Source organism: Pipistrellus kuhlii, unplaced genomic scaffold (genome assembly GCF_014108245.1).
Source record: "Pipistrellus kuhlii isolate mPipKuh1 unplaced genomic scaffold, mPipKuh1.p scaffold_m20_p_2, whole genome shotgun sequence".
NCBI lineage: Eukaryota > Metazoa > Chordata > Mammalia > Chiroptera > Vespertilionidae > Pipistrellus > Pipistrellus kuhlii.
Window position 1 is genome coordinate 157,722,348 of NW_023425515.1, and position 27,519 is coordinate 157,749,866.

The following is a 27,519-nucleotide window of genomic DNA, read 5'->3' on the forward strand; positions in this document are numbered from 1 at the left end:
AGGGAGAGAGATATATAAATCTCAATAATGAGAGAGAACCATTGATCAGTTGCCTCCTGCATGTCCCCAGTTAGGGATCAAGCCTGCAACGTGGGCATGTGTCCTTGACTAGAATCGCATCGGCCTTTCAGTCTGCAGGTCGACACTCTATCCACTGAGCCAAACCAACTAGGGCTTGTAGGGTTATTTTGAGAACTAAATGAGCTACATATTTAAAGCCCTAAGAACATCGCCTAGTGCACAAGTGAGCACTCCAGCCTATGCTGATCGCTACTGTTACACACTAAGAATTATTGCTTAGAGCTAGACTATAGAAGGGCTTGGATGCCAGGTTGTGAAACTCACCCTCAATTCTGTAACTCTTGGTTTCTGGGCCTGACAAAATCCGGGCTTTGGAAAGGTTTACCTGTGTTAGAATATATTCAAGTAGCAGGAAAACTAGAGTCAAGAGACTAAGGAAAAGGCTGCTGCCAAGGTCTTTATGGTAATTTCATTGTCTGGGAACAGGGAGGGCCAGCCCTGCTGACAGCATTGGGCTTTGCCAATGCCTGTCATGTGGCCAGCTCCAAGGCCTGTCAGGGAGCACTTCTGCCTATTGCTCTGGAGGATTGGGAATCACTTTCACCTGGTGGGGTGATGACTGTCTTTATGGAGCAGCGAGGGGTCTCGGCACAGAGCTGCCAGCTCAAGAACTAACAGCAGGCTGGAAGCATTGTCCCCATCAGGCAGCTCCACTGAGCGAGGCCCTATTTTTAAGGATGTCAAAGGGCTCACCTAAAAATCTCCTCCTGTGAGACAGCCTAACAGCGTGTGATTATGCTGTTTCTGGGTAATGGTAGGCTCCGGGCTCGGCTGCAAAGACAGTCTCTCCCAAGATTAACTCCTGCCACACGTGCAGTCCTCCCTCTTCCTCCCATGACGATAATTGTACCGTCTGTTGGGAATTGGACTCCAGGGGCTTTGAGCGGGTCCCTTTCCCCTCGGCATCATGCACAGACCCATACCTTTAATATACTGTGCGTGGCTCTCTCTGACTTGGCCCCTCTGTCCTGAGCGGGGCTTTAGTTAAATGTGATGCCCAATAACTTCACAGGATCAAGAGCTTTCGTGAAAATTTTCTTCTAAGAAGATGAGCTGGGGGGAAATTGGAAGCAAGGCTGCCAGCTTTGATGTCTTAAGTATGAAATTTCATTGGCTTACCAGGCGCCGAGCTGTGGCTTTAGTGTCGACAGGGGGGTAAGACTTAAGGAAGGGATCACCTCCTATGCCCTATGGATGAAAAGAAACCCAGGGCATAGAGTTCAGAGAGCCTGACCTGGCATTTTCAACTGGCCCAAGTGAGCTGCTCAGCATCTCTTTCTTTTTTTCTTTTAAGAGATAATAGTGTTTTATTGTTGTTGTTGTTGTTGTTGTTGGCTTTTGTTGTTGTTGTTGCAGAATACGTGCGTATTATCAGAAATTCAGAAAATATGGAAAGTCAATTTTACCAGTCCCCAAAGAGAAACATTTTGATGCATTTTCTTCCATTTCTTTTTCTCCAATTAAAAAAAAAATGTTGATATATTAGCTTTTTCATTTAGTTACCTTCCTCTATGAATAGTTACATGCTTATCTAACTTAACTATACCATTGTCCTTGATTTTTGTTTATTGGGTTGGTTGCTTTTATTTTTGTTTTGCCCAACCACAATGGTAATTTTCGTTTCTACTTATTCCCAAGAGCTTAGGTACATGAAAATCACCTGGAGAATTTGTGAAAATGTGGGGGTCGTGTCTGGTACAAGGTGCAAATTGGTCAGGGTCCAGTAGAGAGAAGACAAACCACATCTGGCATTTCATACAGGAGCTTAATTATAAAGTAGTTTGAAAGAACAGAAAAGGGGGGGGGAGGTGAGGTAGGTCAGAGAACAGTCATTACAGGAAGCAGGTACCACAGACACTGAGTGAACATAAAGGAAATCTGGGGTGTTTCCAGTGGCCGGCCGTTCCTTCTTGCTAAACTGCACTACCAAGGGCCTGGGGGACTAGCCTGCTCTGGAATCAGCGAGAATGGTTTCCCTAGGGAGGTGCTGCATGGCTTGTGCTGGGGCATCCAGATGCTGGGCCTGGGGCAGAGCTGCCGAGGAGGCACACTGGCTGGTGATGAGAATGTTAAGCTAGCACTTCCTGGCTGAGGTTGAGGGCCAAGGGGCATCACATGGCTGATGCTGAGATGGTGGGGGTGCTGCTGAGCACTGGCCCTGGGTTACAGGAAGAGGCTTTGTCCTCTGAGGGAGGAAACTGCCAAAAGATGCTGAGATTCTAGCTGTCCACGGCTGCTGAAAGGATGCTGGCAGAAAATGACTTCCTTCTCCTTTCTTCCCGACTTACGGTATCCTACCAGATCTCCCTATTGACAAACCTAACAGAAATCTCCAGGCAAAAGAATGGTGGAAATTCAGGTGCCCGGAAGAAAGGGCAGAAATGGGACCTGACAATAAGCAGGCATATGCCCAGCACACAGAGAGGAGAGTCACTCTCTCCCCTGTCCCCCTTCATTCCCTGGGCCTGTGCTCTGCTCCTGGGTGTTAGACCAGCTCACTGGTTATCCATCCCACAGGTCCTCTATCCTCAAAAATGTTATTTCTTTTTGAAGTGTGCACATGCATAAATTGGACATTAAACCATCAAAGTCAACACTCTGTCAAAGCTGACTGGAGGGATGGATGATGTATAGATCGATGGCAAATGAATGAATGGCAGTTACTCCTAGGTATTGCTGAGGATCTGTCCTGTGCTAAGTACCTACAATCATTTTCTAAACCAAGACTCACATCTGCTCCTCTAGAGGGGCATTATCACTCCCACTTGGCAGTGACAGAGAAGCTCCAAGAATGGGAGTGACCTGCTCACCATCACACATCTTCAAAGTAGTGATGAGACGCAAGCCCAGGTCTGCTTGCCTCAATCGCTGCTACTGCTTTAGGAAGTTCTATAATACTTGTGGCTCAGTGCACGGATTCATGCACATTGAAAGGACATTAATTAGAAGAAACCTCTCTGGTTCCAGGGTGTTTCACCTGAGAACCTCCCCTACCAAGTCACCGCAGCTCCACAGCTCCTGCATTGGGTATCTGCCCCCTGGTGGTAAGTGTGTGTCATATGAACCAGCTGGTCAGATAATCAGATGATTGAATGATTACTTAGCCTTTTATATATATATATATATATATATATATATATATATACCCACATTTAAGGGTGGAGAGTGGTTGTTGAGCATTCCCGAGTTTCCATGAAGGCATTCTGGTAGCAGCATAGATATTAATTGCCCCTGGGAGTCCAGTGGATGTGACAGCCTTGCCATTTGTGGCCACGATGTGGCTTCAGGCTCCTGTCTGAAAACTCTCTCGTGACCTTTTCCTAACACTTGGCATTTAGGTGTTCTGTTAGTTACAGATCACTCACGTGCAACCCACAGTTGACTGTTTGTTGAAATGGAAAGTGGGGGGTGGCAAAAAGGTAAGGGATGTTCACGCTTACCAGAGCAGCACTCTGGAACACTTGTTCCCTAGGTATTCATCTCAGCATGTCTAAACACCTATAATTAAACCAGCTTTGGAGCAGTGCCTCCTGGATAGGGTGGGAGAATCAATTCTGCAGTGTTTGGATCCTGTTCTTTATACACACTGCTCAGCAGTGAAGATGTTCAAAAAGGACCTGATGCTGGGGCTCAAAAATGCAATTACCCACCTATCAGGGCGAACGGATGATGATCTGGTCGTGGGGACTTCCGAGCTCCGGTCAGTAGAGGGAGAGAGACAAGTGATGAATATGGTGACCTCCTATTCTCTGTGCCTGTTCCCCAGTCTCATTTCCTCGCTGGGTGTTTTATTTTTCATCCTGGATGCCGCAATCGCTGGGTAACTTTCCGTTAAACAGCTAATTAATGGCAACTCAAGTCAGCTGTCCTATTTATGAGACTCTGGAGCAGGCAGAGACACTGCTCATCTGGAAGAAGAAGTTGGATGAAGCTGCATCTTCTGTATAAATATTTGAGCACTGCTGTCAGACGCCAGCACCAGCCAGTGCTGTCTGCCTCCACATGAATCACTGAAATGACCCTAACCTTCAGTCTGAGCTGATTGTAGCTAATGTGAGCCATATAATCTCACGTGCTCAGAATGTCTCGTGAACCACACACGCTATCAAGATACAGTTTTAATTAACATTTGCTTTTTAGATAATATACGCAATTTATTTTGGCAAGAGTTCATTGAATGTAAAATCTACATAATTAAGATACTAAACCTGCAATATATATTTTTTTCTTTGCAGTATTTTTTGCTAAATGACACAGATTCAGCAACAGTTATTACCCATAGATAGCTACAATGGGCAATCATAATTTTATGCTTTCTTTTTCTATTATTTTCCACGTGCTTCTCTAACCAAAGGATACAAAATCATATAGTCAATTTTGTTCACATTTTAGATTCAGGGGTGTCCAATCTTTTAGGTTAAGTTAACACTAAAAATAAACCAAAGAAAACACATCCATGATTCTCCTACACACAAAAATTAATATTTTATGAGTTTATTTTATTAAATATTTTACCACTTTTATGGGACTCTGGAGCTTGATTGCCTGAGAATGAGACACTGGAAGAGACCTCAAAGATTATTAACTGCTCATTTTATGAAGACAGCCGTGGCCTCTGAGTCTCAGAGTGGGAATGTGACTTGTCCAAGGTCGCACAACCCAATGGAGCCAGAAGCAAGCCTAGACCCTTTGACTAGCCCAGCTCATTTTCTACTGTGCCAGCTAGTTCACTTTAAATAACATCTGCTTCTTACCCACTAGGAGCCTCTTCCTCCTTTGTCAAGTCTGTCTTCTACTTGAAATGCCTCTGTATCCTGTGAAATGGACATGTTTAAAAAGGAAATAAGTGGAACGGAGACCTGGTTCCCAAAATACTTCCCTGAAGTGCCGAGCACCACAATGGCCAAATCCCAACTGCTTTGTTCTTTGTGATAATCCACATAATTGGGTCAGAGGACTAATGACTTGGCTTCAGGAATCTGAGCCATATGCCTTCATGATTGGCAGCCAGCTGCATGCCCACAATGAAGGCTATTGCTGATGGAAGTCCAGGGCCTCAGCTGAGGGGAGCAGCAGCCAGACCAAAACTGGGAACGAGAAACTGGAACGGCCTCTGGTTATGAGGCCATTTTCCATATCCTCCCGCCACCCCTTCCAATCTGCTCAGTTTCCGAGCTGCCAAGTTCTTCTCAGACAGGCCCTTGACAGGGGCCTTTCCTGAAGATTCCGATGCACCGGGATGGGGTAGGCAGGGATAGCGCCCGTGTCAGTCTCTTCCCTCAGATCTGTAGTAAGCTGCTAATTAGTGTCAGTAATTGCTGGAGGAGAGGATAGCTGGCTGCCCGTCAGCGTAGGGAAGGAAGGGATGCTGGCTCCCTCCTCTCCAGCGTTGAGCAATAAATCCATATCGGTTAAATCGGCTGTTGGGAGGCTGGTTGAAAAGGATGTCAGCGGAGTCCTGTCAGGTTAATGGGTTTAGCTAATATATGGGCATAAGGATGAGTAACCCGATCAGGCCTCAGAGCCAAAGGATGGTGGTTTGAGGGAGCTACCGTAGCAGAGGGCTCACAGCCACCCTTCTGAGTGAGGCCCTGGTCCTCTTGAAAAGATGTTCCAAAAAATCTATTTCTTAGGCATCTCAAAGGAAGAAGAAAATGGTGCTTTATCTCTGCAAACCATAGGCCAATAGATGGTGAGAGGAGTGGAGGGCTCAGTTTTCATGCAGATCTAGTTCCTACTCCTGCCACCAAGAGCCATCTTCTAGGGCAGAGGATGAACTCTGAGCCTCAGCTTTCTCCTCACTACAATGGGTGGTCCAGAGGTGGGAATGAGCTAATACACACACAATACTGGGTATATAATTACTGTTCTTCAAGTGAGCACTTATGAATTCTACAAATTAGGTTAGAATATGTAATGCACCAGGCACACGGGATCTTGTGCTGGTAAATTTTAGGATGCTTTCATATAGATCCCAGGGTGCCTTTCAACCAGGTCAGGAAACCTCCTGGTTTCTGATTACCTCCAAGGTCAATTCTCTCCTCACCACCCCCCTCCTATGTGTTTAACCTGGTTGTGTGATGGAGATGTGAAGGAAAGGTAGCCACCAGACAGCTGTGCTGTGTGCAGACCCTGCATCTGTATGAGGCAGTGGTGAGAGCCTGGCTTATGTGCTGGCAAAGCATGCTCAGAGTCCTGCAAACCCCCCAATAATTTGGATACAGAATATCCAAGACTATGGAGCAGTTGTGCTTTTGCTTTATATGCATGTGATGTAATGATAAAATAATGCTGTTGGTGTGTGTGTATATATATGTTTTTACCTTTCTCTTCCCAAAGATCTAGGTACTCTCTTTGCCTGCAATATTCATTTGCTTCGCAAATATATTATGTTTATCAGATTCTTATTTCTATATGTTTACTAAGAAAATGTGTATTGCCTATGTGCATACACATCTATTCATTTATTCATTCAACAAATATTTATTGCGCACCAAGTGAACCGCACAATTTTAGAGCTGGAAGGGGTTTATGCAGTCGTCTTCTTCAAAGCTCTCAATTTAGAGAAGAACCTGGGATCTTAATATGACTAGGCCCATACTCCTACCGGGAATTTCCTCCCTGTCTTCACTCAGAGTCTGTGATCCATCAATATTATCACTCTAGTAGTAGGCCCCAGCAACTTTTCCTCCCTACCTCTATCCTTCTGTATTATTCAGACCACAATTCAGGGGAATCGAGCTGTCTTCCCCTGTGTCTGGCACTAGAGCAGCTGCATGTAGCTGAATAAAAGCACAGCCAGGCAGCCTGATTATATTTCATGATAACAAACCTTCATCTTGGGGGTATGGTGGAGTAGTTCCGAGCTAAGCCACGTTGCTTGGGTTTGTATACCAGTTCTAGCTGTGCCTTTCTTATTTAATGTAAGATAAAGATACTAATATTTACTTCATAGGATTTTGAAGATGAAATAATTAAAAATATACTATATAAGGCAGTGCCTGACACTATATAGGTATGTGTTCATTGTTAGTATTGGACACACTACATTTTTGTGCAAATGCCTCTGCATACACAGTGACTACTGAGGCTCCAGCCATTCAAACCACATTCCAGACAACAGTCAAGGCAAAGGGGTTTCTGCCTGTTGAGTCAGTTCTTGTGAGGATTCTCCTGTGCAGGTCCTCACAACACTTCTGTTTATAGAACCTGGCTTTCTGGACATACATGGCTATAAGAGAGACTTGGAAATGACATTTTTATTCCGAATGGTATCATGCCCCTGTGGAGAAACTGGTTGGAAGGAAGAAAAGAGGGTAGAATATTTTTAGGCCTCGGCAGACTCTGTTTTATCTACATAACCAAAGTTAATGGATTCTTCTCTGCTTTACTCTCACTGCCTACCCATCTACACATACTTGTCTACCTTGGCTTCTGGTTTTCCTCCTACTTTTCTGGCCACTGTCTTTTTATCAAATTTGATGGTTTCTCATCCTCTTCCCAGGCTCTGTATGTTAGGGACCCCCAGTTTTACCACTGACCCTCCCTCTCTTCTCCAGCTGCACTCACTCCCATGGTGGAGAATATCGCCTCATGCTGGTGATTCCTATTGTGCATCTCCACCCTAGACTTTTACTCTGCACTCATGCTAGCTGTCACCTTCTCTTCACTTGTAGAATGAATAACCAAATCAAAATTTTCTTTTCTAACCATAGCTATTTTTTCTCTTGCTACTTTCCCCATCTCAGAACAGGGAACCTCCAAATCTGCTTGAAGTCCAAGACTCTAGAAACCAGCCTGATGGTTCCTTATCCTTCATCATCCCCCAATCCCATTTCTAACCTTGAAATAATTTTCAAATCTGTCCACCTTGTTACACCTTGGCGACCACTGCTCTATTTCAAGCCAGAAACATCCCTCACCTTAACTACTGGAAGTCCCTCCTAATGAATCCTTCTATTTGCACTCTGTTCTGTGATAGAGCACAGTAGTTTAGTACAAGGACCCTGGAGCCAGACAATCTGGGTTCAAATCTTAGCTCCAACATATATTAGGTATCTGACATAGATAAGTTTATTAACACTTTTTAAAAATCTGAACTTCTTCATCTCTAAAATGAGAATAATAATAGGACCTATTTCACATGATTATTGTAAACACTATATGAGTTGCTATATAGGTTTGGCAAAAGTAAGCTTTTAGTTGTGAGTATGCAAAGCAGAGGATTTATTCTTGTATTATTATTTATTCTTGCATTATTTTCCCTATGAACAACTGTGAACCTATTCTTACCCTGCCCTGTATGTCAGTACTCAGAGCAAGGCCTGTCATATAATAAGCACAATCAATAAATGTTAGCTTATTATGTTAGCTATTATTACCATACATTTTTCATGGAGCCACCAGCGTGATCTTTTAAAAACATAAATTAAATCCTATCGTTTCTGTGCTTAAAACTCTCTAGTGATTTCCCATTTCAGCTGCAATGAAATTCTAATATATTACCATGGCCAAAGGTCTTCCATTATTAGCCCTTGACTCCTTCCATCTCTACATATAGCTATTGCTGCCATCTTTAGCCCTGCCTGCTTTATTTTAATTCCTCTAACATTCCAAGCTTTATTTTAATTTCTTTAACATTGTCTCACTTCTTTCTCTGCCTGAAATGCTCTTCCCTCCCTCTAATGATTCATAGGGCTGACTCATCTTTTTCTAGATCTCAACATAATGACCTCCCCCTTTGAAAGGCCCACTGTGACCATGTGCCTAAAGGAGTGTCCCTGCTCTTGTAATTCTTCCCCTTCATTAATTTTTTAAAAATATAATTTTATTCACTTTGAGAGGGGGAGAGAGAAACATCAATGTGAGACAGAAACATCCATCAGCTGCCTGACATACTCACCTGACTGGGGATTGAACTGGCAGACTGGGTATGTGCCCAGACCGGGAATTGAATCAGCCACCTTTCAGTGCAACATGATTATGCCAGGCCGGAGCTCCCCTTTCCTTTTCTGTGGTTTTCTTGTTGGTTTCTTTGCCTCTTTTATGGCCTCTACTAGAATATGGGGTTTCTGAGAGCACAGATCTAATTTACTTATATGGTCGTGGATCCCAGAACCAGTGGTGGCACATAATAGGTACTTAGAAACCTGCTGGTGAATGAAAGAAGAGATGACCCTTGAGCAAGAGTTTAAAGAATAAATAGGAATGTTCCAGATACACAAGAAGAAGCAAGGATTGGAGGCAAAGGGAGCAGCATTTACAAATGCATTCTGATAGGACATAGAGTAGTGATTTGCTATTTAGAAATGTGGTGTGGTCTTCATAACAAAAGCATCAGCTTCACCTGGGAATTGTTAGGAATGCAGGGTCTTGGTCCTCGGCCCAGACACAGTGAGTCAGAATCTGCATTCTAAGAAGACTTTCAGGTGTTTCACTAGAGAAGAACTAGAATAGTGTGTTCATGGAACCAGGAATAGCCATCATGACTAGAGCATAAAGTAAACAAGGTAATGTTTCAGCTAGGATATAAATTCAGCTGCACATGACAAACCCAGGATGATAGAGGCTTAAAAACACCAGATAATCCCTGGCTGGGTGGCTCAGTTCATTGGAGTGTAGTCCCATACAACAAAAGGTGGCAGGCTTGATTCCTGTTCAGGGCCCACACCTAGGTTTTGGGTTTGATCCCCAATTCAGGCACATACAGTAGGCAACCGATCTCTCTCTCTCTCTCTCTCTCTCTCTCTCTCTCTCTCTCTCTCTCTCTCCCCACCCCTTTCTCTCTCTCTCATAATCAATAAAAACATATACTCAGGTGAGTATTAAAAAAAACCCAAAAAACTACCAGGTATATGTATTCACATCTCATGTAAAAGTCCAAGCAAATATGGCTGCTTTTTTGCTGAGTCTCTCAGGCACCTGATCCATTCTAGGCAGTGTGGAAAGGTGAATTTTCCTTCCTGTCCTGTGATAAAGACTGCCTGAGGTACTGAGCTGCCACTTCGTGCTTCCTTGAAGTAATTCTTTCTGGGCTGCATCTCACAATAACTAGTGAGCACCTGCTACCTGTCAGGCACCTTGCTAGGGGCTGGGGACACAGCAATGAGAAGATATGACCACATCCCTCCAGGAGCTAAGCATGAAAATAGGCATCATGATACAGTGTCAGATTCCTCTGTGTGACCTCTCAGGTCTCCCTCTCAGGAATAAGGTCAGCAGGGAAGAGAAGGGGTCAGGAAGCCTCAAGTGGCCAAAGTTTGGCAGAAAAAGATGCGAAGGGAGCTAGACTTACCATTTTCTCCTTTTATTGAATTGGAAATAATAATGTTAGCAATAAATTCTAATACACTGAATAATACAAAAATGAACCCATAGGTCTAAAGCAGGGTTTGGCAACCTTTTTTCAGCCAAGGGCCATTTGGATATTTATTACATCATTCAAAACATTAACTTAAAAATTAGCTGCTATATTTGGTTAAACACTAAATTGACTCACCCCTAATTTCTTGGCAGGGCTGGACCAAATGATTATGTGGGCCTAATACGACCCTTGGGCTAGACTTTCCTTATCCCTGGTCTAAAGTGATAATAAAAGGGAGAGAGAGAGAGAGAGAGAGAGAGAGAGAGAGAGAGAGAGAGAGAGCGAGAGAGAGAGCGCACAGAGCGAGAGAGCGCTCTTTTTTTTTTTTAATAGGGGAAACCAATTAATACATGAGGAATGGTAGAATTAGAAAACTACTATTATGCAACCACTGGTATAATAATTGATTTTGATAAGCATAATTAACAGATGCTTAAACCATTGTATTAAAAGTTGTTTGGGATAAGAATAGTTATACAGTCTCATATAGCATCCCACAGAGTACTGATTAATTACACAGGGAAAAGGTACCATTACAACAAAGAAATCTGGTGAACACCATATTAATCATATGATAAATGTAATGTCACCAATGATGGGGCTAATTGGAATCATGTGACATAAATTGAGAATCATTCTGAAGAACAACTGGCTTATGCTATTCAAAAGTGTCAATGTCATGAGAAACAAATGTGCTGAGGACCATTTTCATATTATAGTCTAATGAGAAATGACAATTAAATGCAACACATGATTCTGGGTTGAATCCTACATGAGAAAGAAATGGTGAGATTATTGAGACATTAACATCTGAATACAGAATGCATGTTAGATAACAGTTTTCTAATGTGTCAAGAGAAATCATAATATTGTGGCTATCCAGGAAAATGTACTTGTTTTTAGAAGATGCATGTTAAAGAATAAGTTAAAGAGTCATGATGTTGCCAACTTAATTGTTTAGGAAAAGAAGTAAAAGTACACAAGGAAAGACAAGTGTGGCAAAATATTAAAAGCTGGTGAACCTAGGTAAAGAGTAGTATTTAGATGTTCTTTATGTTATAATTGTGATAATTATAAAAACCTTTTAAGTAGGTTTAAAATTTGATTTAAATAAAAAGTGTTTTACTCTCTCTGGTGGCTGTTCAAGTTTTGTGTATATAATGGATTCCCCAAAATTCATTGTTACTGGCAATGCTAGCCCTCATTCTTGAGTTCAGCAAAGAAAGAATTCAGAATCAAGAACTCTAACACAAGAGGAAGTTTATTTAGCATGCAAAGTGACAGTACACTTGAAATGAAGATTTGAGTGGGCTGATCAGAGGCCTGCCTTTGTCTTTTAGAAAGAGTCACAGAAGCAGAAGAATTGAGCCAGCTTTGCTGTGTGGATTTAGGAAACAAGTTACAGAGGCAAAAGAAGGGCCCTTGGAGACAGGTTCAGGAATTAATTTAACCCTGGAGGAGCTACTGCTGTCCACTGCTTCCCTAGTAGCAAGTCTCAGGGGGACCCTTAGAGCTTAGGAAAAAGAAAGAAGACATGGGCATGTTCTAGAGAGAGAGTATGCACACTGGGTCCTTTTTCTTAGGGTTTTTATCTGTTCTTTCAAGGCAAGAATTTTAGGGGAAATTTCAGAAGAGTATTTCAATAGAATATTCATCAATTTCAAAAGTGTGTCCTTTAATATGCTGAATTGCCCTGGTGTTGCTCAGTTGGTTGAGCACCATCTTATGTACTAAAAGATTACTGGTTCAAATTCCTGGTCAGAGCACATGCCCAGGTTGCAGGTTTGATCCCTGGTGAGGGTGGGTACTAGAGATAGCTGATTAATATTTCTCTGTCACATTGTCACATTGTTCTCTCTCTCTCTCTCTCTCTCTCTCTCTCTCTCTCTCTCTCTCCCCCCCCCCTTCTTTCTCTAAGATCAATAAAAACATATGCATTTTTAAAAATGAGTATATAGGGTCAGAGTCTCTACTGATTGGTTGGCACTAGGGTAGGGGATCATTGGTCCTTGCATCTAGTCCTGGTGTCACTTTATCTGGTTTTGCTGCTATTCTGGGCCTAGAGCTGAAACACCACTGAGGTCTAGATGTTATCTCTAATTTGACCAAAACTCTGCCTCAGTGGTCAACAGACTTGAGGTTTTGTCCCCAGGATAATTTAATGCTAATCAGAACCTCATTGTTCTGAAGGCTAATGTTTAAGGGAATGGGTGTGCAAGGGAAAAGAAGACAGATGAGTCAGGGTGTGTGCTGGATGATGCCAGTTTTCAGTATCATTTATCCTATTCCACTTGCAAGTAATTTTCCTAGCTTTATACTATCCTGCCACATCAGCATTTGGAATTCTATTTAATCTGGCTGCTGGTCCATCAGTCTGTACCCCCGGAAATGTGGTTGGTTCTGAGCAGAAGCAACAGGGGGAGCTGGGGTTTGGTGGCCTCAGGGTTAGCCTCTGTCTGATTCATACTCACATCATTTGCCTTCTCTTTGGAGTGTCTGAACTAACAAGCCATGAACACAGCGCCTGACAGACTAGAAGTACTAGTGACGAAAGTCTGCTTTCCTTTTTGGCAAAACTTTGATACCTGCAGCTGCCCAAATCTCTTTCCTGCTGCCTAGAGGGTTTGGGAAAGAGGAGCAGGTCACCAGGCCGGGTGGGGTTTGGGGTTTTAGTTGCAGAGATGAGAGTGTTAGTATGGAGATAAAAATGAGATGAAATTATAATTGTGAGAGTTGGGGAAGAGTAAATTTCAAAAAACAGATGGCTGAAGAGAAATACAGAGAACAGGCCCCAGCACCTCATCTTCCTAGCTGATTGCAGGGAGGGGGAACTCACTAATGAACACATTGACTTCCCAGCTTCTGGGAACAATAGCAAATGCTTTTTGCAGTTATTAATTGGGATCCACAGCAGGTGTGGGGGATGGAAGGTGCTGGTGATTCTAAGTTTATCTTTGGGATTTAGGTGAATAGAGAGAAAATTTAAAGAGCAAGGAGGAGGTGTTACGCCCAGACTTCGTGATTCCCAAGGACCACCAGGGAGCAGAGTCTGATGCAATAAACAAAAGAGCCTTTTCCATGCTAGCATGGGCTCTGTCCCACTCACTGACAGCATGGCGGAAGAGAGCGAATTTTGCCCAGTCCAGGAGTTTTACTCCAGTCAGTGGTGATGTCACTGCCTCAGCTAACCCTAATTGGTTGGGTGAGGGCTAGGGATAACTCCACCCTGCCCCGCAGTGGAGGAAGGAGCTCATCCTCGCCCCACCCTGCCCTCTGAGAAGGTCATATAATTGTAGCAAGAAAGCCAGACTGGTGGTTTCAATTTGACTCTCAACCTTCTTTAATTTTTAGTTTTTCTCATTGGTAAAAATTAGAACAATGGTTTTCCTTTCTATAGATCATGTGAGAACTAAACAAAACAGTTAATACATATAAGAAGTACTTTGTCTTATTGTCATTTATTTATTCAGGAAGTACTTATGAAGCACCTACTATGTATCAGGGCTATGCTAGGTCCAGGGGTATAACAGGGAAGGAGAAAGTACCGTCCCTGTCCCTATGGAGCAGGTCACCTAGCAAGGAAGAGGGGAGTAGACCAAGTGATTACAGATGCAGCTGTGAGTGGGAACTCAGAAAGGCCTTCTGAAGAAAGAAATAGCATTAAGGAGACCCATCATAAACAACAATACTCTTTCCCATCCCCAAGGAGCAGGGTCAGGGACTTAAATGATGATCTGGTTGACCAGATGGATAAAGGTCTGAAACCTGGTGAAGGAAGCCTATGTTTTCATTGAGGAGAGGCAAGCTAAGGTGTCTAGGAGTTACCTTTGCAGTCTTGCTAAAGTTGCCCAGCCTTGTCTGCCTTAAAGATTCCCTGGGGCCTGGCTGATGTCATGGGGGATCTGAAGACTGTTTTGCCTGCCATTCACTCTTCAGGTAGCATGTGCAGATCAGCACATCATTGTCATTTTATGGTTTCCGGTTCCCCCCTCAAGTGGAGTTGGTGGTGTTCTTTGTATGTGAATGGTTTGGGGTGGGGGAGTCAAGCTCAGTGACACATAAGACACCTTCCATTGTTCTGCCCTTTGCTCTGTTATACCTTTATCTTCCCTAATTATTTACCAGTAAGAAGGACATAAAAACAGCTTGTGTTCTTTGGAGAGATATTTGCTGACTATGACAGTGAGAGGATTTTCTAAGGACTTCCACATCTGACAAGGAAGTCAGATCAAACACTTTTCATTTTGCCTGCAGGATCCAGAAACAATTCCCATCCCTGTTGGTTTAGAACATGCAAAGTTCACACATAGATGAAATGAGGAAATAGATCCTATTTCGTGAGGAAATTATTTTTTTTTATCCTGCATTCTCTATTGGAGACTTTATAAAAGAAAGAAAGGAATAAAATCCCAAATTTGCAAGAAACTGCTGGTGTCCTTGAACATCTTCCCCACATGCAGGGTAATCTGGTATAAAAAAATTGAATTTTCTACATCTGAAAGAACCCATTTATTGATGATATGGATGAATAATACCATTATGCAAGTGTTACTTAAGTTAAAACAAAAAAACTCCACCCTTATTTCCAGTCCCTTACCCCCAAAGGGCATGAAATAGGTGGGGAAAGATTTGAGTTTGTTTCCTGAGTTAGTATATACACACAAAAAAATGTAGACACTTGTCAGGAATATCAAAGGTTAGCTGGTTATATGTTCTGAGTACCTTATGTGTAAGAACTAATTTAATCCCCCTTATAGCTACCTCACACTGTTATCAGTGAGGTGGCTATAAGCATCCCCCCCTTTTTGTCCACAAATGTGGAAAAAAGAGGCAAGCCAAGGTGTTTAGGAGTTACCTCTGCAGTCTTGATAAAGTTATCCAGCCTTGTCTGCTATGCAGACTCCCTAGGGCCAGGCTGATGTCCTAGAGCAGGGCATTCCTCACTCTTGGAGGCACCTTGATAACAAAGTTCCAGCTTTCCCCAGATGGTCAGGTGACTCCTATCCTGGCTCCAAATAAAGATGCAGCAGGAAGCCCAGGTCTTTTCTGGGGAAACCTAACATCCCACAGTGCACTGCTCAAGCACAGAAAGGCCAGAAAATTCCTGGGATCACAATGCCAACATGGAACTTAAAGACCTACAGACTTAACCACCTTTTGTGCTGCTTGACACTGTTTTTCTTTTTTTATTATAAAGTCTCCCATATTTGATATAAAATTTTCATCAAAATTTGACTATAAAACACATGGGACCTCACTGTTACTTCATAAAACTTCGCGTGAATCTATAATTGTCTCAATAAAAAATTTCTTTTAAGAAGAGTTGACTAACATTGTAATGTATATAACCAGTCTTTAATGCATGAGTAAATTAAAAATTAAGGTATAAAATGACTGATTTTTTTTGAAGTTATTATCACTTTGTAACTGTAATATAGAATGTTTTTATTTATTTCAGAGAGAGGTAGGGAAAGGGAGAGAGAGATAGAAATGTTGATGGACTGTTGTCTGTATGCTCCCTACTGGGGATTGAGCCTACAACCTGGGCATGTGTTCTGACAGAGAACTCCTGGTGCATGGGGCAAACCTAAACCAACTAAGCCACACAGGATGGGGGAAAATATTTTCAATGGAATTATTCCAGCAGTTGGTTGTGGTGGGCATGAAAATGAGATGGGTTAAAGTTCTATTGTAGTTACACTCTGTCTTGGGGAAAAAGCCTCTTAATTTTTATGAGCCTCAGTTTCCAAAATATGAAAAATGTGATAGTTCTGCTTATTTCACAGCATTGTTAGGAAAAGGCAGGTTTGAAGTTAAGTTTGTGTGAGTCCTAAGTTGCTTGCTCTTCCCTGCTAGGCCACCCCGAATGGAGACAATAGGTGCCACCTACAGGGAAGGGAGCCTACGGGGCTTGTATGCAGCCTCCTGACTGTTACCCCTTTAGCCCTTTCTGCCAATGGCTGGGATGCCATGTTCTTCTGAAGGACTAATTCTCAGATTGTCATGTCAGCTGCACTGGGATTGAAGCCTATGCTCTTCCGAGTTCAACTTGCTTCTCTTTCCCTTCCCAAATAACCTGGATTTGGAGTCCAAAATCTTCTTTTAAGACCGGCTTTTGCTGTGTAGCTTCTGGTAAGCCACCCCCCTAGTTGAGTCTTGGGAGTCCCAGCCACAACAGGGTGCTTCTCATCCGCAAGCTTCCTCAAGCCCTCCTCCTCTGATGGGCCTCTGAAGCATATATAGAATAAGAAAGGGCTCCTCCACCTGTCTGTGTCACCCCAAAGCTGCATTCTCTTGCATTTCTCTATCCACTTTTAAAATATGGGCCTCGGGGATGGGAGTGGCACAGTTATGAGGCTTTAGTGTCCATGGATGGGGCCTAGCTGGGCAGCCCAACCCTACATGGTGTGAGGCTTCTGTCATTGGAGGCATGAGGCAGGCTCTAGCCATGGAAACCAAGATGCTATAATTGGAGGGATTCAGTGCTGCTAAACTGAACATTTTGTGAAATCAATTGAGAGAAAAATCAATATGGGATTTTTTCCCCTCCACCACAAAAAGACAAGATTCCCACACAATTAAGAGTTGGGCTGCGGTTTCCACTCTGCCTGTCATGTTCTCATGTTTCTGTGCCATTACTGTTCATCAGAAATAATTAAACATTTTCCCATGGGCAACAATTACTTGCTTAAAATATTATGAGTAAGGAGAATACATTTATAATTACCTAACCTTTCTGAAGGTGAAAATATATATTATCCTTTGATAGAACAGGAGAAGGAGTTCCGGATATGCCCTCGCACTGTGCTGTATCTCTGCTGATTACACTAATTGGCATAAGGAACGGAACAATACGTTCTTTTACACACTCAAACCTTCTCTTTCGCTTTATGTCACTTTTAGGCATCAAATGATGGTTCCTCTTTCTTGTTGTTTTTGTAAGTCGTTAAATAGCCAGCCTGTAGCTATTAGGATTGCCAGACAGCATCTTGGAATTGCTCAGTGCTAGGAATAATGAGAGGGGCGAGTCTCTCTTCTCTTTGGAGTTGGTTACATTGTTAGCCACATGCAGACGGACCAGGGGCCCAGTGTTTTGTGCTTCTGCTAGTTTCCTGATTTTGCCTTAAACACACACACACACACACACACACACACACACACACAGTGAAAAACCAAAACAATAACCACAATAATTAATGATTGAGTGTTCACATACTGTTAGGCACATCTAAATACATTATGCACGATACCTCATTTAATATTCAACAATTCCACAAGGCCGATTGCTATTAACACTCCCACCTTACAAATGAGAGAGCTGAGACCCAGAGATGTTATGTAATGTACCCGGGATTGCATAGCAAATAAGTGGAGAAGCTGGGGGTTGGTCCAAAATCTACACCTTTAACTGCTATGCTGTCTCTCAGATTTCTCTATCAAGTCATGTTGCTCCAAGAGTTTCTGTTAACTGACACAGAACGTATTTCCTATAGTTATCAAAAAACTAACTGAAATTGTGTTTTTATGATAAAGTCCCTTTTCCCTAACTTGTTTGGCCTTGATGCTAGTTTTTAAGTCTACAAGCATGTGGCAATAATAATAGTAGCAGTATTAATATTAGTAGTAGCAGTCACCACTCTGGGCTGAGCATTACTTTGGATCACTCTGTGCCCCATACACATGACAATGATGCTGGGTAGACTATTTCATACTTGGTTTATTCATGGAAAAACAGAGGCCTAAAAGCATGGCCAAAGTCATATGGCCTGTAAATGTAAAGCAGGAACTTCAGAGATATGCTCATCTCATGCAGCCAGCTTTATCCCATGAGTTGTGTGCCAGGCACTGTCTTTGGCTCTGATAATATATGGTGAATTAGACCTCTAGCTCGCACCCAGCCTACTTGATGAGCTTTCTCAAATAAAATTCGACCCCACTCCTGTCCTTGCTGCAGCAAACCTGGATGCCTGAGGCTCAGCCCTCCTCCAGTGGCCTTGCTGGTCCACACCTCCTGTTCTCTCCCACCACTTCCTGCCTCAGACTCCACAGCCCTACCATGCATATCTGAATACCTTGGCCTGTGTGTTTGCTCTTCTGATTTGTGCAGTTCAGGAATACTATTCTCCACCAGCGTTTCTCAATCTTTAAAGTTTGCTCAGAATAATTACTTGGAATCTTGTTAAAAATGCAGATTCTGATTCAGTAGGTCTGGGGTAAGGCCTGATATTCTGCATTCCTAACAAGCCTCCAAATGACAGGGCTCCAGTAGGGATCACACTTTGAATAGCAAGATCTGCTTTTAACTATGGTGGAAACCTCCCCTTAATAATCTACCCTCTTTTTCTCCCCTCCCCTCCACCCTAATGAATTAGGTAGAGCTGATAGCCTTTGCTTGAAATCAGATGATAATAGTAGCAATTGATACTTACTGAGTGCTCACCTTGAACCACATGTTGTTTGGAGTGCTTTACATTATCTCATTTAATCAGCACAACAACCCTACAAAGTAGTGTTATCACTTTTATTCTGTAGGTGGGAAAATGAATCGCCAAGAGGTTAAATACCTCATTCAGGGTCACATAGCTGGGAAGGAGTGGAGGTTGGCTTACCCTCTGGCCCTTGTCTCTGGAGTCCATGCTTTTTTCACCTTGACTCTATGCTACTCTCAGCTATTCCCAACCCACAGTCGTGCCTCAGCTCTTTTGCTTTCCTATTCTAATGCACAACCAATATTACAAGTTGTTTACTTGCTCTTCTCTCCCAGTTAGATGGTAAATTCCTTAACACTTGGACCCTTTCTGGTGTAATTCTGAATCCTAGGCACCCTGGCAAATTTTGGCATAGAGTAGGTGTTAATTACAAACTTCCAAACTATTGCACTGCATAAGCTTTCATAGAACTTACCAACATCCCCATCCCTCTCAAAGGCGGGGGGAGGAAGTTTGTGTCCATGGCTGCTGTCCAGCTTTCCTTCCCCCCATCAACCAATCAGAACATTTATTTACTCCAGCTGTGACTCACTGGGTCTGATGGACCACAAACTTCAGCGGCTTGTGATGTTCCCCTGGTGAGTCTCACATGCAGTTTGAGAGCCACAGCTTCATTCCAGGGCAGAGCACCTCGTGTACTCATGATAGCTGTGCAACCTGCTCACAGGCCTGTCCATGCTCCCCTGCCTAACCGTCCTGAGCTGCTCCACAAGCCTGTGATGGCAGAAGGCTGGTCACTTGATGGCCACCAAGACTTGTCTGTCGTCAAGTTTATTGAGATAGTCCCTGGCTTGTTACACTGTTGTCTTGTTCATAAGAATTATGTTTCAGCCCTCCCGACATCTAATTTTGCAAGTCAGTGTCAGGTATAGGAAAGACCCTGTCACTTGAGAGCAGTACACCCAGTAATTTCAAAGGTCAAAGACCCACATAGAAATTAGCTTTTCACATTGAGTTAAACACACAACAGAAAAATGTGGCCTCATTGCACACTGGCTATTTATGTATGTATAAATTAGCCCATTAGATATACTGAGAACTGATATTCTAGGACTACTCATGGATTATCTACATGGTAGTATTAACTATATCGTAGTATGGTGGAATAAAAGCCGAAAGGAGTTCTGTTTTAAGGACAACCTCATAGTAGCTCTCATTTATGGCATGTCTACTTAATGACAGACAAGTTAGTTTACCTCAAATCCTCACAACAACCCTGCAAGAAGGAAACTGTTACTAGGATTCCATTGCCAGAGTGTCTGACTCAAGCACGCCCAGCTCTGTGCCACACACTCGTTATCGTCAGTGACAGCAATGTCCAGGGAGCATGCTCTTGTGACTGGGCACCTAGGAGCAGGGCCGCCTTCCCAAGCCCTAAATTAGATAAATCACACTGAGTATTATTTTTTTTTTAAAGAGTGTTGCTGACTTAACAAGTGAAATATGATAGCTCATGTTAATTCTTTCAGATGTCAGTTCTGATTAATTTCCTTATTTTTGAACGATCTGTCTCAAGTGCATTATATTGGGAGTAATTAAAACACAAGGATGCATTTGTTTCTTTGAACTATTCGTGAGGGAAGGGGGGAAGAATCATAAGCTTTTGAGCACTGATTTTAGTCTTTATCCACCTATCAGTTATCAAGGTAGAGAAAAACAAATTCCCAGTCACTCACATCCAAAAATTACAAAGAATGTTTTGTTTCCTTTTTCCAGCTGATCAAAATTGCGTCTCCTAACTGTTCTGTGTCTGGAGCTAAAGCTGAGCTCACTTAGTAAAATGTCTGTTTTGATAAATCGGGAACTAAAAGACCAAAACTAATGACTTCCACAGAGGAAGGTGTCCTGGGAAATATAATATAGACTAGCTGAATCGGGGGCCTGTTTGCTATGATTCTGTGTATCCGTCTGATGGGGAGCATGAATAGTTTTCTTTACACAAAGGGACCCAGGGAACAGTGAATCAGGGAATAATTGACTTGTCTTGGTATGTTTGTGAATGTGCATTTTTATCTGATGGCAAATATGCTGTTGGCCTTTGAGTCAGTCACCCGCCATAAAATTTCCTTCGCCTCACATGCACCAAGATAGTGTGCCCATCCCCTCCCCCCTCTAAGAAAACATTTCAAATTAGCATTAATCAGCCAATGTCCTATTTGGGGCCCCAACAGTGAAAGCCACCTACTGCAGCTGAATGCCATTCAGCAGGCAAGAAGTGATTTGCAATATAATTTAAATGAAGAGTTGGCTTCCTTTCCCATTTAGAACACACCAGTATGGAAACCTGATTGTCAGACACTCTGGTGATGTGCATCAACTTGGCTATTCACTCAGAAAATGAAGTTTCCGGAGACACCGCACATTTAATTTATTTCCTTTTCCCCTGTGAAGTTAACTTCGGCTTGTTAAATACAATGACTATTCAAACCACAGAAAAACCAACACCATTACCATTAATTTTAATGCTCATAGCATAATGGAAGGAGATTATATTTGTTTGGGAGTTTTTCCCCCTTTTAATAGAATGTTTACTTGCCCCTCTCCTATGAGTTAATTATTATTTTCCTTCCACATGCTCTGTTTATATCTGAGCAGCCAGTGTACTTGTTAGTGTCTTCACTTGATGAACTGCTGGTGATTCTATAATTCTACAATGTTGATCACTAAAACATCAATAGCTTGGCAGCGTGGCCAGTGTATGTGTGGCTGATAGTAATGCCATGAGTCCCTGACAGGACCCTCTCCTCTATTTTTTATTTTTATTTTTATATTTTATTGATTTTTTACAGAGAGGAAGGGAGAGAGATAGAGAACTAGAAACATAGATGAGAGAGAAACATCAACTAGCTGCCTCTTGCACACCCCCTACCGGATATGTTCCCTGCAACCAACGTACATGCCCTTGACTGGAATCGAACCTGGGACCTTTCAGTCTGCAGACCTATGCTCTACCGCTGAGCCAAACCGGTTTCGGCCCTCTCCTCTATTTTTATAAAACATTTAGTTTTAGTAGGGTTTCTTTTCTAAGCTTTGATTGGGAGACTGAATGACTTTTTGGTGAATTACATAGTAGTGAGCAAAGAATTGGTACTTTTTCCTCTCTTATCATTTGAGTATTTATTAATTAAGTAGAGGCCCAGTGCATGGAATTTGTGCATTTGGGAAATTCTCTCAGCCTGGCCTGCACACTATCAAAGTTCAGGAGCCCTCAGGGGATGTCCTACTGACAGCCTACTCCCTGTAGTGGGACATCCTTAGTGCTGCCGTGGAGGCTAGGACTTTTGGCTGAGCAGCACTCCGGTTAAGGTGAGAGTACACTGTCCACCAGGGGGCAGCTCCTGCATTGAGCATCTGCCCCCTGGTGGTCAGTGCACATCATAGGGACAGGTCATTCTGCTGTTTTCAATTTGCATATTAGCCCTTTATTGTATAAGGTTTTACTTTTAAAAGAATAGTTTATTGACTTTTAGAGAGAGAGGAAGGGAGAGGAAGAGAGCAACATCAATGTGAGAGCAAAACATTGATTGGCTGACTCCTTCAAGTCCTTTACTGGGGTTGGAGCCCACAACCTGGGCATGTGCCCTTAACATGAATTAAACTAGCAACCTCCTGGTGCATGGGATGACACCCAACCAACTTAGTTACACAGGACAGGACTGGGTATTTATTTTAAAACATCTGTTTATTCATTTAATAGGCATATAATGAACACTCAGCCTCTGGTAGCTATCAATGTAGTAAAGTATTAGGGATTAAACATAAACAAGATATTGTCCATCCTCGGGGAATTCATTTTTCTGTGCAGGAATTATAACAAGAAGTTGCACCATGATGAAATAAATGGTACAAGAGACTTGGGCATAAAGTAATAGAGGAGTCGAAAAAGGGAGCTGTTCATAGTGAGGGGGCAGGAAATGCTGGAGGTAGATACTAGAGACCTAGACCTTAAGTTCTTTGAGTTGGTAGTGAAGTGATGGGTGAAGGTTGGAAAAAGTGGCACAGGGAGAGGGAATAGGGATGTGAAGTTGTGAAGCAAGCATTTTGTTGGAAAACATATATAGCTATTTAAATAATAACAGAAGCTGACATTTAAATGCTCACCATTTGCCACACCTTGTTTCAAATTCTTATATCTACAAACTATGTTAAACCTTATAATGACTATTCAAAATAGGTATTATCAACATACCCTTCTTTAAATTAAAACTGATGCCTGGAGATATTCAATAACTTGACAAATATCACACAGCAGTAGGACCAAGACTTGAACCCAGGTTCTTTGACTTCTAAACATACATATTTAAATATTTTGCACAGATTCTCTTTGCCCTTTTGAGCCTTCAGTCCAGCTGTGCAGAAAAGACCTGCAAATATGACCAACATACATGACTATGTCTTAAGTGGGGATAATAACAATGCCTATCACAAGTGGAGAGGATTAACTGAAGTAGAAATATATAAAGTGTTATAAACAGTGCCTGGTATGCACTAAAGTCCTTGTTTACTGGTATTATTATGATTAATATCTTAAAAGTAGTAGAGTCCAATAGTACTTAGGAATTCAAACCACTTAGGGGTAGGTTTGCAAAGGGCATTGGTGAAGCCACACTTTGTGTAGTTGCTGGCATCTAATGCAGACCTAGCTGGCTTACTAGTGGAATTATTTTTTATTTTCTTTTAAAAAATTAGAGAGAGAGAGAGAGAAACATTGATGTGAGAACCATTAATCAGTTGTCTCCCACATGTGCCCTAAAGTGGGACCAAACCCACCTCCTTGTGGTGTATAGAAAGATGCTCCAACCAATTGAAGCACACATGCCAGTGCAATGGTAGAATTCTTACAGATATGACTTGGGAGGGAGTATTTCAGCATGAGAGAGTGGGATGCAGAAATGGAAGTGACTGGAAAATCCCATCATGTTTAAGAAAAGACACTAATTTGATGAAAGCAGAGGGTCTGTAAAGAGAAGCATGGAGGAATAAGGTCAAATAGGTAGGTAAAAATTGTTTGCAACTAATGATATTTATTACATAGTTGTCATAAAAATCTTTCTGGGGTTATAGGCTTCTTTTTCTTTTTTCATTTCACTTCTTTTTAAAGTGAGTTTCAGAAAAGGTACATAACTTGCTTAGGGTCATCCAGCTAAAGAGTGGTAGAACTTGGATTTGAACCCAGTCTATGGTACTTAATGTGCCGCATTCACTTGACTATACCACACATTCAGTTTCAAAGCTTTAACCATTCTAATTCATCATGAACACTTATAGAATGTTTTTTACAGTGAAAGAGATAAGAAAAAAATAAGGAAAACATGTCAATGCTCCTTATCAATCACTATAGCCCAACTTTTCCCACTTAATAGCCTGTGTCTACTTTCATTAAGTGGAAAGAACTGTCTCTCTGATTTCCTGCATTCACACCCCACCTCAGCTTTCCTATATGTGTACCTGTTATAACACACACCATAGATAACATCCCACCTTCTGGAAAAAGAGCTATCGGTTAAGAGTTTGGGCTTCAAAGAACTGCTGAGTGCCAGTGTTGAAATCCCAACTCTGTCTTTCATAGCTTCAGCCATGCACAAGATTCTTACATTCTCTGTTCCTATTTTCTTATCTGTTTAATGTTTAATAGTCTGTACATCAGTGGGTTGCTGTTAGGAATAAATGAATTAATATAGAGACTAAAAACTGTACCTAAACTTCTGTGATCATTCATTAAATATTAGCACTATGATTGCCATTTGTATGCCTTATATCTCATGTCTCTTTAAATAAAAAACTGTAAAAAAAGAAAGAAAGAAAGAAAGAAAGAAAGAAAGAAAGAAAGAAAGAAAGAAAGAAATGTGATTGGCTCTGTTGGTAAGAGCATGGGAAAGTTATCCTTTCATATATTGCTGTAGATAGTGTAAAATTGTGCAGCCTTTGTAAATGGTAATTTGACAGCATCTATCAAAATTTAAAAGATATTTCTTTTACCCAATAATTCTCCTTCTAGGTATTTATTCTATAGATAGATTCACTCCAAGAAAAAAAAATGTATAATCTGTACTATTGAATTTTAGACTATGTATGTATAACCCAGTCCAAATTCTTTTTTTAAAAATATATTTTATTGATTTTTTACAGAGAGGAAGGGAGAGAGATAGAGAGCCAGAAATGTCACTGAGAAAGAAACATCGACCAGCTGCCTCCTGCACACCCCCCACTAGGGATGTACCCGCAACCAACGTACATGCCCCTGATCAGAATCGAACCCGGGACCTTTCAGTCCGCAGACTGACACTCTACCACTGAGCCAAACCGGTTTCGGCCAAGTCCAAATTCTTAAACTAAAGATTTGCAAATGTTTTATGCTTAGTTTGTACCCTCTACATTGTCCAGCACAAGGCTAGGTACAGATGCACACATTCCCTTTTGTTTGGCCTGGCATGATTCCTATGATCTCTGTGCCCCAGGTCCACCTCATGCATCATCACATATGCCTCAGAAAGATGCTCCATTGTGTACTTCATCCTCTTTTCTCCTTCAGTGGTTTGCTTTTGAAACTGACATATACTTCTTTCATTGCAGCTATGTCCTTGGCTTTTCTCAGTGACTATTCCTGATTCGTGGCCCTGGCAATCTTGGGCAAACATCATCCTTTCTTCAATCCAGACCTCAGGATCCAACTTTCCCCAGCATCACCCCCATCCAGCCTGAACACATTGACCAAACTGTTTTTTAGGATACCCAGTGAGTAAATTGCTTGGTTCTTTTATGCAAATAATTCAAATCATCCCCATCTCCCCCTTCTGTACCCTCCACTTTTGAGCATGATTTTGTATCTCTCAAAAGCTGTTCCAATTCTCTTACTTTCTGGGACTAACTGCTGGTCCTTTAGTAGTTCACTCTCTCAGGTTCATTCTTTGTTTAATCACTGACTTATCCAAGGAGGTGGTGGCCAGGGGAATCTGAGAACTGAAAGGCACAAGCCTTTGTTCTCCTGTGTGGTTGAAGTCAGGGTTACTTGTCTCTGACTTAGATTGGAGACTAAATGGATTAGAATAAAACCAATTTAAGGGGGGGGGGGGGGGAAGAAATGTTCACAGACACAGAAATGGAGATTCCTGCTATCTTGGCTGTCTAAGATCGGCAGGCCTCACCAAGGAATTTAAAGAGTAATGTTTCTTATCATAAGTGACAGAAATATGCTGCTTTCTGCATCAGTAGATATGAAGATTAAAGGGTCTGACCGTATTAAACAATTTTGCACAGCACCAGGCACTCTGGGCTCTACTCTCTGCCTTATTACCTTTCATCGTGTGGCTATTTCAGGCCCAATTTAAGAATACAATGCAGTATGGCTTGGCAAATTGACGTTCCTTAATTTAAAGTGTCTTGTGGGAGAATTAAGAAATTATGGAACAATTATTTGCCCTCAGTTGAAAGTGGGGTGGCATCCTGTGATCCTTGTATAATACATCAGCCATTTGAAATGATTAAGTCACATAATTGAATTACTTCTTTGCCTTCCCCCCCATATCATGTATCAAATACATCAGTGTTTTGTGTTGGGAAATGTTTCCATATAAATGAAGTAGGAGTTGGCGTTGGTGATTGACCTGAATGTCAAAGAAAAACACCACAGCGGAGTGGGCAGACACCTAGAGGTTTTGTGGGGGAGGCTACTTAGCAGAACAAGTGTTTTATTTGTAATTTACGTGGAAATTTACAGCTCAAGACTGTATACGTGATATGGGGAGGTGTGCATCCTTCCCTCGGCTATCTTCCCAGTGTCCTTCAGTGTGCAGCTCAAGGGTCTGCCACTCATCTTCAAAGCTTTCAATTAACATTCCCCAGGAGCCAAAATGGTGGGCTTGGGGTATCTTCCTTTGTCCTGCATGATTTCCCATATGCACATCCATTCTAGTGCCTCACACATGAGGACAAGTCACCTTTCCAGGCACTGTGGTTAAGCTGGGGACCATGTCCACGTCAGTCAGGATGGCCAGTAACTGTCTGTCAAATGAGGATTTATTTGGAAATCTCAATGGTTTCATGTCTAAGCTCAGTTTTCATTTGTGGAGTGGGAATCAGAAGGAGGCAAAATCTTAGTAATTTCTAAAGCTTCACTCTTAAGTAGGGGTTTTGTCCCATGTATCCTTAGGTCTTTTTGTTAAGGATTCATCAAACACCGACTCTATTTAAAAAATGTTTGCTAGGCACCTGTTCTATACAAACGCTAGGGTAGGCACTGAGGGGCAAAATAAATAAATAAATAAATAAATAAATAAATAAATAAATAAATAAATAAATAAAATAATAGCCAAAATGTATTTCCTGTTTCTTAGAGGAGCTGAAACTCCAGTTGGGGATTGGAGGGGTCCCCATGGGAAATAGCCCTGGTGACTGAAAGAGCAGATGGTGGGCTGGCAATAGTCCTGGATGATGAGAAGGGGCGATTGTACATTGCATTGCATTCCTCTCTGGGTTTGTACTGCCCTGGGTCTGCCCTGCCAGTGCTCCCTCCTACATCATCCATTTAGGAACCCAGCTGAGAAGAAAACTCTTAGACTAATGTGGTCAGGCTAGACAGGGGCCTTT

General features: G+C 42.1%; 1 long non-coding RNA gene across 1 annotated transcript in view; it reads left to right on the forward strand.

Annotated features, from left to right (window-relative positions):
* LOC123652712 overlaps nucleotides 1-25,564 on the forward strand; it is a 285,529-nt gene extending 259,965 nt beyond the window's left edge. The window contains exon 2 of the long non-coding RNA XR_006742181.1: nucleotides 25,507-25,564. This is a non-coding gene — a long non-coding RNA (uncharacterized LOC123652712). The remainder of the gene's footprint in view (nucleotides 1-25,506) is intronic.
* The last annotated feature ends 1,955 nt before the right edge of the window (nucleotides 25,565-27,519 follow it).